At 43.0% G+C, this 15,709-nt stretch overlaps 1 protein-coding gene and 1 long non-coding RNA gene across 3 annotated transcripts in view; one reads left to right on the top strand and one right to left on the bottom strand.

Moving 5' to 3' along the window:
- Positions 1 to 2,008: 2,008 nt before the first annotated feature.
- Positions 2,009 to 6,540, bottom strand: LOC142029550 (uncharacterized). Its single transcript, XR_012649956.1, has 3 exons — positions 6,194 to 6,540; positions 5,731 to 5,827; positions 2,009 to 3,058 (listed from the first exon to the last, which is right to left on the bottom strand). It is a non-coding gene; the product is annotated as an uncharacterized LOC142029550 (long non-coding RNA).
- A 2,554-nt stretch (positions 6,541 to 9,094) lies between these two features.
- PTK2 (protein tyrosine kinase 2) overlaps positions 9,095 to 15,709 on the top strand; it is a 224,281-nt gene continuing 217,666 nt past the window's right edge. The window contains exon 1 of one of the 2 annotated variants that reach the window (XM_075024018.1): positions 9,095 to 9,301. The gene's annotated coding sequence lies outside the window, so the exon portion shown is untranslated. Of the gene's footprint in view, positions 9,302 to 10,181; positions 10,265 to 15,709 lie in introns of those variants that run through there. The other variant, XM_075024020.1, reaches the window with a different exon arrangement.

Here is a 15,709-nt window from a genome sequence, read left to right as displayed (position 1 = left end):
ACCTTGGCTTATACACTTTGTCTTCAATATTCAGGCAGCTTCAATCTCTTTTCTGAACCTCCCGCAATTGTAACTCTCAATATCTTCCCATAGCTATCAAATCACTATGCCTGTTTTACAGGCTAGAACCGGAAGCATCAAAACAAGAAATAACACTAAACCCCACATGAAGTTCAGAGCAGAAAAAAAGACCTAACTCTGCACTGCTTCTTCTAACTTGTAAATTCTTTGCCAGTTAAATATCCTGTATATGTATTATGCTGACATGTAATATTCTTACAAAGTTAATATCGTGATGTGCAAAAAATGTTTCTAAATAAATAACAAGAAGCAATCCAGATCTGATTTACAAGCCTCTTTCCCTTCCTGCATACCAACGCAGCCAGATAATTTTCTAGAGAGGCGGACATCCATAAGAAAGAAATTTTGACTCTTTTAGAAAGAGATGTCCATAATTTGGTACACTCCTCTCTTGCTGTTCCCGAAGCAGCCTTTATTCAATGCAGTAATTATTTTATAAAGCTAAGTAATACTTTTTAAACTGGTTCAATAAAAATTAAAACTATTACAGTTTTTTCTTTTTGGGCGGAGAGTAACATTTTCAAGAACAAATTCGGATTAAAAGCTGTGTTAGAGATGATTCAGCTGCTGTCAATTCACTTTTCTATAACTAATAGTGACTTTGATACAAGAGTGTTAGATTGCCACAAAGAACAAAAATCTTTGTGCAAAATGAAATGCATCTGGCTGCAATCTTTCTGTTATAGCAATTGTTTTCAGAATACAGGAACCCAAGAGAAATATTTGTGTTTTTCAGTGCTTGTTACATCAAACTGAAATGGCAGACAACATGAAGATATATAAGAACACAATTGTTAAGGAATGTGGTCTGTTCTTCAGAGGTTATTGTAAAGTATGAACTCACTCCCACATGTGCCGCAATCAACTCATTTAGTCCTCCAGAGCAAAACACACTGATTTAAGTCAAAACCACAGGTCTTCTCTCTTATCTTTTTCTTTTTTATGTGTGTGCAATATTCTTCCTACAAAGTAAATAAACTCAGGTGTGGTATTGAGGTAGTCAGATACAAAGACACTTCACAGAACGGCTTCAAAAGACGGAAAGCTGTTGCGCCTGTACTGAGAAAACCAGTAGGCAGAACTGTGTATGCCTGTGTATGTAACATGGAAAAGAAGACAATACAGAAGAATCTCTCTTTTTCTATACTGCAAATATGTACACACCAATGAATGTCAGCCAGTGTACTGAAAGGATAAAGAACAGGATATTCACAAGTTCAACAATCCTGCAAAGAAAGTATTTTCCAGTGCATCACTGTCTTCTAAACATATCTGCTATGATAATTAGCTCCATATTTTGTCCATTGCAGAGGCTCTCTTCAAAAACTTTGTGCAACAGCAATATCCTTTCTCTGCAGAATGAGAATAAATGATCAATTTTTAATCAGGCAACTGAAGAGCAAGGACCTGAACTCAAGAAAATTACAATCCTCTTTTATTCCATTTTTATTCCAGCTTTCGAAGCAGCACAGGATGAACAAATTAGAGGAATGACAGAAGCCTTCTACCTCCTGGCTGACTTAAATTTATGAGGTCACTCATTCAGTGGTTCCCAAGTAATGACTTCATGTAGACAGCAGGGACTTTCTATGCAGCGATCGTAAAATGAATTCATCCAGGTCAGCGGTATCTTGCCTATAACTTAAAGTAACTCTTTTTAACAAGAGGAAAATGTAACGCAAGGGGATTGCCCCTGAAACAGGATACAGGATAGTAAGATTCACCCCACCCCAGAAGTAAGTACTTGTCATGGTTTAAATCCAACCGGTAACAAAGCACCACGAAGCTGCTCGCTCACTCCTCCACCCCAGCCACAGTGGGATGAGGAGAAAATATAAAGAAAGGCTCATGGGTGGAGACAAGGACAGGGAGGGATCACTCACCAGTTATGGTCACGGGCAAAAGACAGGCTCAACTTGGGGAAGAAACAAAATCAATTTAATTTACCACCAATCAAATTGAAACAAGGATAATGAGAAGTAAAACCCAGATCTTAAAACACCTTCCCCCCACCCCTCCCTCCTTCCCAGCTCAACTCCACTCCCGGTTCTCTCTACGGGGAATGGGGGTTGGGGTCGGTTCCTCACACGTTGTCTCTGCTGCTCCTTCCTCCTCGGGGGGAGGACTCCTCACTCGGCCCCTGCTCCACCCTGGGGTCCCTCCCACAGGAGACAGTCCTCCACGAACTTCTCCAACGTGGGTCCTTCCCACAGGCTGCAGTTCCTCACAAAATTCCCTGGCGTGGGTCCTTCCCACAGGCTGTAGTTCCTCACAAAATTCCCTGGCGTGGGTCCTTTCCGTGGGCTGATCTTCAATCACAGACTGCTCCAGCGTGGGCTTTCCCATGGAGTCATGGCCATCCTGGGAGGCATCTGACTGCTCCGGTGTGGGCTTCTCCACAGCCTGCAAGTAGGCATCTGTTCCACCACTCACCTCCATCGGCTCGGTATCTGCAGACGGGTTCCTCTCATGTTCCACTCCCCTCACTCACTGCAGGTTCCCCTTCTCAAATCTGTTCTCCCAGAGGTGCTACCACCATCGCTGACTTGGTCGGCCTTGGCCAGAGGCAGGTCCAGACTTGGAGCCTGGGAAGCTTCTAGCAGCTTCTCACAGGAGCCACCCCTGCAGCCCCTTCCCCGCTACCAAAACCCCCTGCCACACAAACCCATAACAGTGCTAGAACATGTCCTCTTCACCATGTCCCACAGTGCAACACAGCTATCAAAGCCAATGACACCTGGTCCAATGGAGCAATTGGAGCCCCTATCCCCTACTCTTTCGTTAGAGAGGAGAGAAAGAGTAAATTTCTGGGGCCACAACTTTAGGGAAATGAGGAGAACCCTATAACCCAGACAAAAGGCATATGGAACAAGTACAAGTCCTATATCCCACTCCTAAAATCCAAATCAAAGTCTTCATGATTCCAGGACAGGTTCCAAGATGACTGGTCACATCGTCTCGTCAGAACTCCTTCCACCTAGGGTTAAAAATTAGGTTGATAACAAATTTGTAGATACTACAGTTCAATAAACAGAGACTGGAAAATAAAGACAACATTAAAAGAATCAATATTCACATATGTTCAAAATCATTCACTGAATATGAGGCTGGTCAGCAATGACCATTAATACCCACAGAAAATAGTTTCCCTACTTGATGTATTTGGTTCTGTGTTTGAAGATAAATCTACAGAAATTTTTTCTCTGATGTCTAAAATGCCATTTAAAGTGTCCAAGAGGATTTTAGAAAGGAGATTTTTTTTTTTTTTGCCATTTGCTCAGATGTTGAAAAAAATGTGGAAGAAAAAAAGACATGTTTTCCCAAATGCGGTCATTGTAACCTTTTAGACAATAGGTGTTCAGAACATTAGTTAATCTTATCACAAATGGATAAGGCTCAACACAGTCTTGAAATAAAATAAAGAAGTTAAAATATTCCTTGCCAATCATCCCTGCCCTCCTTGCTAGCTGGACTGATGTCCCATGGGCCCAGTGGAGATCAGGAGGATTAGATCTATACATTCACATCTGACTGCTCTAAGTGTGTTGAAATTTGCATTAAGTACAAGTACTTCTTTGATCAAAACATCGCATACATTTTACACATCAAGGGGCTCTACAGAAAAAGTGTAAGCTTACCAAAGCAGCTGAAGGGATTTTGGGAGTGATTTGACAGAGAACAGAGTGATGACGCTACTGTCACAGTTCCTGCAAAAAGCTGACTTGATCTGATTAATGACAAAGAACCAGAACTGTGTAAGGACAAAATAAAAAAATTAAAAAAAAAATAAAAATTTTCAATACCAGTTTGACTAAATGAAAATATAAGGACCGTGGGTTGCCTCACAACTGGAAGAGATGAAAAGCTGCATCTCTACAGGGAAAGCCACCAAGTGCACTCCTGGAAGGTAAGCGCTGTGGCTCCAGCCCTGCCTGTCCCACAAGCTAGCCCCCCCAGTAGTGCATACTCCTGAACACCCTCCTTCTCTCTTGAGCCTTTCTGAGAAAAGTGTGCAACACAGCTCAAGGCATCAAAATGGTAGAAAACTACAGAAGGTAAGTCAAAGAATTCAAGCGTTTCTACATGTCCATAAGAACTCCATCCCTTTATGCTGCTTGGTCTCAACAGAATGCAGTTTTAAAACATATGCTTTGGCTCAGCTACAAGTTTGTCTGTGGTTTGGTTGGGAAAAAAAAAAAAAGTTGATTTCTATCATGGAAGCCAAAATAAAATGAGAAGAAAATAATCTCTGATGGGAAGAACAGCCCTTTAGGATAGATCATGAATTTTACTTCCCATGCCACCACACTATGGCTCCATCTGAGAGTCTCCTGACTCTCTTGTCTTTTTGTACCAACAGGACAGAAAATTAATCTCTCCTCTTTCCTTTTAATTTCCATTTCTTACTTGGAACCAGTCTAACTAAGCCAGTGTGGGACCTTTCCTTTCTTTCTAGAGATCAAAGCTACCAGTCAGGACAGAGATTTTGTTTGATTTTCTAGAAAGATAAATAAACTTCTGTATCCCATTCTCCCACCTAGTCACCATGGGTAAGGGGGTCTGTGTTACCATTAGGGTAGCAATGCTGCAAAAACACATCAGAAAATGAAGCAGCAGTATTGGGAGTGTTCCCTTGCTGCCATGTTTGTTTTCAGCCAGTTATATCCAGAAAAAAATTGCCTTGTTTTTGTTTTGTTTTGGGTTTTTTGTTTCCCACTGGGAAATCTAGGACGTTATTACCCTGCCTCTAATTAACACATTAACATTTGCTTTGGAGGTCTTAGTTAATAACAGCAACTCATCAAGTGGGTCCCCCAGCTGCTAATTAGTTTTTTTCCACACCAAATTTTCTACCTGAAATTTCCTTCCTGATCCTGTGTAATTTTGCTGATTTCCCTTGGAGTTTTTCTTAAGAATTTGTGTTTTGTTTTGTTTTGTTTTAATAAACAGGAAAAACCTCCACTGGTGACTTTTCATTCAGCTTCTACTCTAGACACTGCCCAGAAATGCTAATATAATTGCCTTTTATTTTTTTTTTAAATCCAGAGAGAAGCAGAGATGTGCATATTAACATTATTAACATTTTGGTGCTTTTAATAGTTCAAGTCTGTACCTTCTAACCATGAGGCTGCACTACCACTGTGCCCCTAATGGCCGTAACATTCATCCTCCATCTGTGTGGCATTATTCACTGTTAAATGTAGGACCTGATCCCTCAAGGTAACCCATGCCGCTGACCCTAGTGACTAACTATGACGACTCCCACTTGAGAAAAACTTGCAGCATCGCGTTTGCAGCAGATTGTAACTCTGATAAGATGGGCATTGTCATTTTATTTCTATCTACTTATAAAATAGGTATTTACTATATACTTTTCCCTCACCAGTGTCAGAGTACTATGTAGACTCCTTATGTATGCAGTTGAAGACTTCTTCATCTAAGGTTGATTTAGATGATTTAAAAAAAAAATAATATCCTCTTACGATGAAGAATGTTACTGTGTATTTTGTGAAATATTAAACATCTTGCCGTTTTCTCCTTTTTCCCAAATCCCCCTGCATTTCATTGTTTTGTCACAGCTTGAAGTAGCCCTGCAGTTTGGAGCTACCTGTGTGCCTGATTACTCTGGTTGCTTTAATGAATATTTACCATCCTGCAGAAAAGCTGAAGATGCCTGTCTGCAGCTGTGCTCCAAAACACCGGAAAGAACCAGTTCTCTTCAGAGCCATTACCTCCGGCTCCGTCACTTAATAAAAGAAAAGACAATACATGCTACACTATAATGAAGTTTTGTACCTTTTTGTTTATACCAACGCAACACAGGTTTAATAACCACTGTAAATTGAATGAGATAATGGCATGGACTGGACAAATACTACCATTAGTATTAAACTGAATGTCTTACCTCTCTATTAATCATTTGATAATAAATTATGAGGGATAGCCTTTTTTCCACCCACCAACAACCTCTGTGTACACAGAGCAGGCAAGAAAATTATTTTACTTTTCTGCACAAGTTCTCAAGAATCAGAAGAAAACAAGAATCTTAGAAGACAAAGGTGCAAGTCACAACTTATAGAAGTTTAGCTATGTAAAGATTTAGGCTAATTACCTAGGCTCTCCCGCAGTCAATTGAGAAAAACCGGGGTAATTAGAGAGCGATTCATTGTATTCTCAATAGGTAGGATGGATGAGCTTCTGGAAGCACCTTTCTCATAGGCCATTAGTTTGGATGAGACACTGAAGTTGGAGGGGAAAAGAATGCACCTACAGACAGAGCAAAGATTTGAATCTGGATGCCTTATAGTTCCCACAGAAGCCATGACTATCATCCTACTCGTGTCTCATGAGTTTCTGCTGAAACTATCATTTTTGGATAATCATGCAACTTTTCATTGGACATCAACACAGGTACCCTCTCCTACCTGAGAGGTTGAATCACCAGCTTTTTTGGAACACCCTCTACATTTGACTAAAAATTGCATTCTGTAATGTGAGAAAGATTTCCCAGCAAGTGTTTTATCAAAATCAGTATGTTGCTGAAGCCTTCTGTTTTTACAAGCATTTTGCTGATGAAAGAAACAAACAAGAAGCAAACATGAAAAATTCTCACCAGGACCCGAAACAGAGACTTTTCAGGAATTGCTACAAACCGTCAATTTGGTAATTATTTTGGGCTTGCCTTCATCCTGTTAAAACCAATGGGAAAGCTCCCAAGGACTTCAGACAGCATATTTCTTTTCCATACGAAAAAGTGTAACTACTAAAAGATTGAGCAGAAATACAAGAATCAGATTTACAGTTCTACCATTGCTCTGGCTTTCCTCTGTCTCTTCCATAAATCACCCACATATCTCTTAATAATTTTTCTATCTGTAAAATGGAGAGAATTGGTACATTGATGTTGCCCAGAGAACCTGCAGAGGATAAAGTTATAAAAACACAGGAATAGTAATTATTTACTAAAGTGAGGACATTTTAAAAGATACCTAAACAAAGAATGTTTATTAAACCTGTATATAAAATCGATAGGATATACTACACATGACAGAAAGTAGGTATTGCTATTATCTTGTATGCATAGGATATAGCCCTGGAGAGGAGCTATTTGCTTTCAGGCCTGTTCATCCAGTGAATAAGGTGTGAATTTGGCAACTCAAATACTATCTCAGCTTTCCAGTGTAAAAAATGGGGATAACTCTCTTCTTCACAAGTTTGCTCAGAGGCTAGAGCACTTTGACATCTTTGGATGAAGGCTGCGATAAAGGAGAAATGGCTAATAATTGGGATCAAATGCTTGGAAGGGTCATTTAGTGCAATTCCCTGCTATTGCTAACAACCATATCATAAAAATTTATGAAGCTCCATTTCCGCCTTTCATTTTCTCTTTCCAGTATTTATACCACCTCTTCCTTGTATATTTACCAGAAAGTATACTCTTGTTTTACTCATGCATTTCCGTCCATTTTTACTATCCCAGTCCTCAAGAGCATTCAATTTTTTCCTGTGTGTTACTGTGAACATCCTCTTTATTGATGTCTCCCAACTTTCTGTCATCAGTAATTTTAATTAGCACATTTCTGCCTTTTCTGGCAAGAGCATCAATAGCAATCCCAAGACCAATAATTATAAAATAACTGAAATCATTCTTCCTTCCTTCCTTCCTTCATTTCTGCATAGTGGTCCAGCTTTAGTAGAAAGGATAGAGCGTATTTGCTATCCTGTCTAGCCTACAGCCTGCTGGTTAAAGGACTCTCTCCTCTAATGGCCAAGAATTTCAATAAAAGATGGATAGGAATACTGTACTGCTGTTTAAAAGAGTGTTTCTAGGACTTATTTTGATATGGTGCTCAATGCATTTGTATCATGTTCAGAGCTTACCTGATGGATTGGCTCCTGTAGGGGCTTGGGACGTTTTAGGTGGGATTGACCTGAAAAACTGTATTTACAATCTAGCTGCCTACTTGTTTATCATGTCTCCCGTGTGTTTCCTTACAGTGCTTGGAAAACTAATAAACATAGATAATAAGTTCAAGGGTGTGACTTGTCTTACCCTAAAGTAAACTACCCATGTTTGTTCAGATGAGTAACACTCCAAATGCCATTGACTATATTGATTAGTCCTCCATCAACTGCACCGCACCTAAACCAAAGCGAAACGCATCCTGCTTTCAGTTTCCAGAGGCACCGCCAACTTCCAGAGGTGGAAGTTCGCGAGTTGCTCGAGGTCAGGGTGCCTGGGCCACGCAGAAGGGCAAAAACGGAGTTCAACTGCCACTAGAGGTTCAGTGATAGATTCATAGGGACTTTCAAAATGACTGTTTCAGACTTGTGTTATTAACTGTACTCAGTGACTGACAAGCACTGCGGTCATGTATAAGTAAACATGCAAGGATTTGCTTGAAAGAGAATATCCCGGTCTTGAAACAAGAGAACAATCGTGCCAACCGGTGCCACCGTGGAAATGAAGCAAGGCCGGAGGTCCCAGAAAAGGCCACAGAGCGAGTTTGTCTGAGGCGTTTTCACGCCTCCAAGGCAGCTGGGATGCCCGGTCACAGAACGAACAGGGAGACACGGAGGACGCGAGCCGGAGAGCCACTTCTGAGAAGCGGAGCGAAGACAAGGGGTTAAACATCCTCTCTCCCCGATCTAACACCCCCCCCCCGCTTTTCCACCTTCAAAATCTGCGTCGCCTCGGGGAAGGAGGGAGGGAAGAGCCCTTCAGGCCGGCGAAAAGACGGGACGCTCCCCGCCGCCATCGCCGCGGCCGCCCCTGACAGGACGGCGAGGCGGCGGAGACTAACGGCCCGCGCCACCTGAGGCCCGCACGCCGCGCCTGCGCAGGCGGGACGGGGCGGCTCCCCCTCGGTTTGAGGGGCGGCAGCCTGACCCCCCCCTCCCTTCCATCCCCCGCAGCCATGTTAGTGTGGGGAGCGAACCAGACGGGGAGGGAGGGAGAGGGCAGCCACGCATCCCATGGTGCAGCGCGCCGGGAGGGCGGGGGAGCGGCCTGGAGTGGCCGGGGCGGGTAGGCAGGCAGGCGGGCAGCTGCCCGCGCCGCCGCGCAGACCCACCTACAGCGGGGCGGCCTCTGCAGCCGGCGCTGGCGGGACAAGTCCGCCGCTATCTCTCCTCTCCTCTCCTCAGCTCGCCGCGGTCCCTCCGCCCGCCGGGGACTGACTGACTGGCCGGCCGGAGGCGGCTGCTGCCCCGCAGCGCGGTGAGTGCTGGCGGCGAGGGGCTGCCTGAGGAGAAGGAGGAGGGGACGGAAGGGGCTGGGGGGGGGGGGGGGGGACGGGGACACAAGGCGGAGTGAGGTGCAGCGGCCCCAGCGGCACTAACTTACGTAATGGAGGGGGGGGGGGAAGAGAGGGGGGTGATGGAAAGGTGTGTGTGGGGGCAGCGGCTTCTCCTTCCGTGTGTGGTGTGGTGTGTGTGTCCCCCCGGCTCGGCGGCCCCGTCTCCTCAGGGGAAGAAGCCGCCCGTTTCTTCTGTATCCCTCGGGAGGGGCTGCCTCGGACGCTGGGGAGGGGGCACGGGAGATACACCGCGCCACCCCCCCCCGCACGGGGCACGCGTGTGTTCACACGTACACGCACACACGCCGTGGGTGCCCGCGCCCGCGGGGGGTGTGTGTGTGTGTGTGCGTGAAGCCCCCCGCGGCTGTGAGGGCAGCCCGCGGCCGGGATGCGAGCGAAGGGCTCCGTCCGGCCGAGGGGAGAAGGCGGCGGGTACGGGGGGGGGGGGGGGTGTTGGGGGTCCGGGCAAGAGCCGCTTCCCTCCGAGCCTCGTTGCGGGGGGACGGGCGGGATGGGAAGGGAACGGGAGAAGGGAAGGCTGCGGGGAGAGGTCATCTGGTGCACCGCCTGCCCCTTCCCCCTTCGCCTTCCCGGGGAGAAGCCGGCCGCCCCCCTCCGCCCTGCCCGCCCGGGAGGCTCGGCCGGCGGCCGGCCCCCCCCCCCCCCCCTCCCCGCTCCCTGGGGCCGGGGCGGCCGCGCCGGTCCGGTCCCACCGGATGTGGCGGGAGGCGGTGAGGTGCTGGCGGCTCGGCGAGGCGGAGCGGGACGGTCCGTAAAGTAAACAAAGGGAAAGGGAAGGGAGGAGGAGGAGGAGGAGGTGGTGTCCCCCTCGCTGCCGGAGCCGGGCTGCCTGGCTTTGCCCCTTCCTCTTTCCAGGCGTGCGGGTAAATCTGTGGTTTGCCTCTTAGAGCTTGGGTGGGAGGGCAGGGGAAGTGATTGAGGTTTCTTCTTTCTGCGGGTGTTGGGGTTTTTGGGGGGTTTGGGTTTTGGGGGTGGGGTTTTTTTTTTTTGTTGTTTTTGGTTGTTGCTGTTGGTTCTGTTACTGCGCTTGCTGGAGAGTGGGATTGTGTGATCGTGTAATCCAGAGGGAAGCAGGGGCAGCTCTTTGGTCACATACGCGTTTTAACCCGGGGATAGCCTCCTAAATCTGTAGCGGGGAAGGGGGAGCAAGTGTTCCTCAGGGTGGCTTTTGAACGACCCGGCTGGTGCCACAGAAGTTGGATTAGATAGAGGAGCCTTTGCACTTCTTGAAGAAATTTGATACTCTTTTTTCGGTTGTAACCCCGATTTTGGAGTATGGTGAGAATTGTACTTCTGCAGCTGTAACAGAGTATCTTTCTCCTCAAATCCCTGGGACTAATTTTGAAGCGTATGCTGTATATTGCCAATTTTCACATCCATTCTCTTTTTCAAACCTCTTTTAGTCAGATGATGCTTTTTTGGAACAAGGGGTAGTCTTTCTCTTTGATTTCCGTGGTGTGGTGCTGTTTTTTTTTTTCTGGCTGAAAGACTGTTCACTATATTGTTTCTATGTTAGTTGACTTGCAGTCAGTCTTATTGAAGTGCTCTGAAAGCAGAGTGTATCCTGTTGGCCCTAGCACTCTTGCAGTGTCAGCCTGCAGCTCAGTTTTTGGCAGTTTGAGTAGGATAATAGCAGTGCTGTAGTAAATGTGTTGAACAAAAAGTTCATTTGAAAGGAGGAACACTTGGGGATTCATATTGAAGTATTTACTGTAAATGTTAGCTTAAAAGTGAAGTGGTATTGCAGTGTCCCTTAGAAATTCAGACTCCTTTTGGCCTTTGGTTGTTTAGTATCTTTTTTTTCCCCCCCCTGTGTTAATTGGAAAAGTCCCACATTCCTCAAAGCTAATCTGCCTTTATCATCTCTGATTTTATTAAATCTGAGTAAGGTCAAGAGCATCACTGGATTGGGGCCAGAAAATATTAAATGTTACATAGTTATTTGGAACAGCTTGTTACCTTACTGGTGTTGTCCATATTTAAAATTCCACCACTTCTTTCACCACCTGGCTCTGTTTTTGTTACCTCTGAAATCAGGCTGTTATCCTACCTTGTATCTTTGTTGGAACACCTTTGCCCGAATGGTGTGATTTGCGGATGGGGGCCACAACCTTTGGATTCCTTAAAGCAAGGTTTATGACTGAGATTCTGTAAAGAATGTGTATGTGTACCTTTGAGATTGGAGCCTATGCAATAAATTTAACGGACCTAAAATCTGAGGTACTGTTAACAAAAGAAACAAAAAAACAACCCCAAAAGAGGGAGGAGACACTAGTTGCTGGGAAACATTTTCTCTCACAGGACTGTAAACTCTACAGGCTATTCAACAAGAGAAAAACTTGTTCTGAAATTAATTTGTCTTTTGTGCAATTATGTCTTAAATCCAGTTTTTGTAGAACATGGCTTGGATTAATGTTTGTGTTGGTTGACCTTTTATTTTGTGGGAAGGTTAAAGCGTACACATAAAAGGAAGATGGCATAGTACTTATTTGTCAAAAGCTTTAAGCTTTATTTGGCCTCAGCCTTAGGTATTATTAAAAGTACTAAGCGTGTGTAGTTGACATAGCAATCAACTAGCAGTGTATTGTAGTACTTAATCCAGAAATGACTATTCTTAGAATAGCACTCTTGTGTCTTGAATGTGTAATTTGCTGAAATAGCTTTAAAAATTGTTTCAACATCTAGTGATCTAACTGTGCTTCAAAGTATGTTACATATTGTAGAAAGGTTTGTTGTTTTTTTTTTAAATATAATGGTTTACCACATGATGACTAATAGTTGAATGGGGGAATCTTGGTTTTGTAAATTCCACCAAGCTAACAGATATTTGGGGGGATGATAGGAGGAGAGAAAAGCAGGAGTGCTTTTTGGAGATTAAGTAGTAAACCAGGTAGCTTTGGTGGTTTAGGAGATTGTCTTCTATATTTTAATGCATCTATAAATGTGGTGGGTTTTTTTCAGTGAGAGGGTAACTCAAGAAACAAGAAGTTATTTCTTGCCATTTGTATAACAAAATGATCGGTTTTTTCATCCTCTGGTAAGCATTGCCATGTGTAGCAGTATGGTCTTTTGGATGGTATAACATTAATAGTAACAATACAGGCTATTCCCATTCCTTTTGTATCTCTTTAAGATTTGTGGAAGAATCTTTTTCAGTCTGACAGAGAACTTTCTGTGTTCTCAAAGCACAGTTTTGAAGTACTTTGTGTTGCTGGTTGTTCTTAAATATTTGTATGTGTATTCACCTACAGGTTTTTGACAGCTACATGCATTGGTGTTTAAACAATAGTCATGTTTTGCAGAATATTGGTAACTGTAAGTAGGTTGTAATTTTGCTGTAAAATCTGTACATTCAAATCTTGTGTGTTTTTAGTCTTGCATGATATTTTTGTCTTAAATTGAACGTTTGTAGCTATACATTTGATGTAAATTATTGCATAAAATGCCTCTGTATTCTCACATTCTGGACAAATTTCAATAAATTGGTAGAAGGTATTTAAAAAGGACACTCTTATGCTAGAATTCATACCCAAGATCTTTTTTTTTTTTCTTGTGTTACAACTACCACTCTGGGATGCTAGCAGTGAAGACATGGGTTTTAGCTGTTTCTTACCAGTAAGCTTTTGAGTCCTCATTTCAGATAGCTGTCAGTGAAAACTCAGGTGTGTGACTGATATTCAGCTCCATCAGATGTGGTTTCCAGACCAAATCTGTTTTTCCTTTCATCTTGTGTTTCAAGTACCATTGCTGAGTAATATGAAAACATGGATATATTGACTTAATTTCTTGAAAAGGTTTTAATTAGAGGTTAGGATTTTTAAAAATGCAACAAACATCCTTACTGTATCACTTTGAGCGCTTGTATGGAATGATAGCAGAAATGGTTTAGGAACACTCTAAAACTCTAATTTTGAATGTACTTATTTAGCACCTAAACTACAGTGATTCTTGTCTCCCTGAATGGTAACTTCTACAGGATAGTTATTTTGTACTAGAAGTTGTCTCTCATTTTTTTAAGTGTTTGGAAAAAACCCTAGAACTTAATGCACTTTAATGCAAGATTAGAGTTTGTAAATTGTTAGCAATTTCCAGTGAGTCTCTTCATTTGTATACAACTGCCCCTTAGGAACCTTGGAAGTCCTGTGTGTTGTACCACTGTGTTCAGTGAATGTGGCTTATTGTGTCAGAAAGACGTGAAATTGAAAGAATGGGAAATTAAATGGAAAATGTGATATCCAGATAGATATCTGGTTTTAAATAGTCTTTTTGGTGTAGGAGGGGAAGAACTTCTGTGGAGATGATCAAGTAGATCTTTCTAAAAGCTCTTGTTTTTCAAGTCCTGCTCTCCATGTTCAGGCAGTGGTTGATGGCTAATCAGATGAACTGTTGAAGGAAGTGGCTATTTAGGGATTGAACAGTTTAAAAACCTGCAGATTTTGTGTTGTAGGCTTAAATTTTTATTTTCCCTTTCCCATTCCTTTGTAGCTTTGTGTTCTTTCTACCACAGAAGCTTACTAAGGTAGGAGTTTGTTGCTGGCTCAGCATTTAGTGTTCCTGACACTGGGATGCAAGTCTTGCAGCTGAGGGGACTTGGAGTGTTAGGTCTTCATGAATGGAAAATGATTAAAAAAAAAACCCAAAACGAACTGCACTCCCCCCCCCCCCCCCCGAAATAAATCAAACCAGCCAAAGCACAAAAAACTTCAGATGGCTTGATCTGATTTTCTCTATTTGTATTAAAGCAGACACAAGAGAGACAGTTGTGATTACCCAGGTGTGTTGTGCTGAGAGGTGTATGAACTACTAAAATTTGCAAGGGAATGTTTTGAAAGCTATGTCAGAAGGATGTGTTGTTGGAGGGTGTTGACACAGGGAATCACGTATATGAAAAAAATAGTTTCAGAGATGGCAGGAGAACCACGGAAACTGAATGCTCTCTGCTCTGACAGTACTTGAAATCTGGAGATGCAGATCACTAGGGGTGTCAGTGATTTGTAGATTAGGAAGAAGTTGGAGAATAGTTTCTGAAATCCAGTTTACAATGTTTGAATGCAATTTTTGTCTAGTAAAAATCAGAATGGAAGAGGTAAATAACAGCAGCTGAAGGCATCAGGCTTTGTTAGAGAACATCTGATGATTTGCTTGCATCAGTGTTAATTGTGGGTACATCTAAATTTTCTTCAGATCTGCAGCAGTCCACAGCTGAACTGGTAGAACTCTCCTGTATTGGATTTCCTTTGTCCCCTATGACTTCAAGACTTTTTTTTCTGCCTTCTAAGTGTCTACATTAGTCCTCTGCTTGTTTTTTATTGTGTTCAGTGTGGAAAGGGCATACAGAAAAAGTTCAAGCAGTTTCTGTTAGCTTCCTATTGCACTGAAGAATTACTTGAATTACTTTTTTTTTTTTTCTGGAAAGGGGAACTGACAAGCACTCAAGTCGGTTTCATTTTGCTGCAGGGTTCCAACTTTATCATAGAGTATAATGTAGGTCAGTTTAGAGCTTAATCTTTAAGATTAATCTTGACCCTTTCCCTGCCCATGGCACTGTAATTTAACTGATTTTAAGACCCTGGACTAATTTCCTTCCTTTTGACCAAAAGTGTATAAGCAAAACTTGTGTATCAGTTGTCCTGCAGACAGTAATGGGAGATTACATGTTCTTTGCCACTGCTGTTGTTCTGGGTATGTTGATGAACAATAGATTTAGAAGCATTTAGACAGTGTAGGACTGTAAGGACAAGAGTCCTTAAATGAGGCACTTCTCATTGCCTTTGCAGAGATTGTAGTGGTAGAGCTGAAACTGTTCTTACTGTTCGGGACAGTAAGAAAGAGGTCAGAGGGCTCTACTGACTGCTAACTACTCCTGTTTCCTGCTGCCATGCTTCGCCGTTTTCATTGTTTACCCACACATGAAAATGTGCAATTCCTGCTTTTGTTTTATTTTGTTTTGGGGGAGGGGAGAGGGAGCAGACCATCTGAGGCTATAAAGTATCTTTGGAAGGCAAAGATAATTTTTCCTTCAGTCCCATTGAAGTTCTTGGGAAGGATTTGAAGCAACAGCTGATTTTTTTTTTAATTATTATTATTATTTTTTTAATATGGGAAGGAGGTGCTGCTACTCTTTCCTGTTTTCTTGCTGCTGGGATAGCAAATAATTTGATTGCAAGGGGGTAGCAGAAGTCTAGTTTAGCAGAAGGTCAGAATGAGCTAAATGATATGTTTTGCAGGTCTGAATGCACCTCTTTAACCATGTACCTAGCTTTTTTCCCAGGCCTTTCTTAACGCTGCAAGGAGTGTTTGCTGATATA

The sequence above is a fragment of the Buteo buteo genome, chromosome 3, assembly GCF_964188355.1.
Source record: "Buteo buteo chromosome 3, bButBut1.hap1.1, whole genome shotgun sequence".
Lineage (NCBI taxonomy): Eukaryota > Metazoa > Chordata > Aves > Accipitriformes > Accipitridae > Buteo > Buteo buteo.
This window is presented reverse-complemented; position numbering and strand designations above follow the sequence as displayed.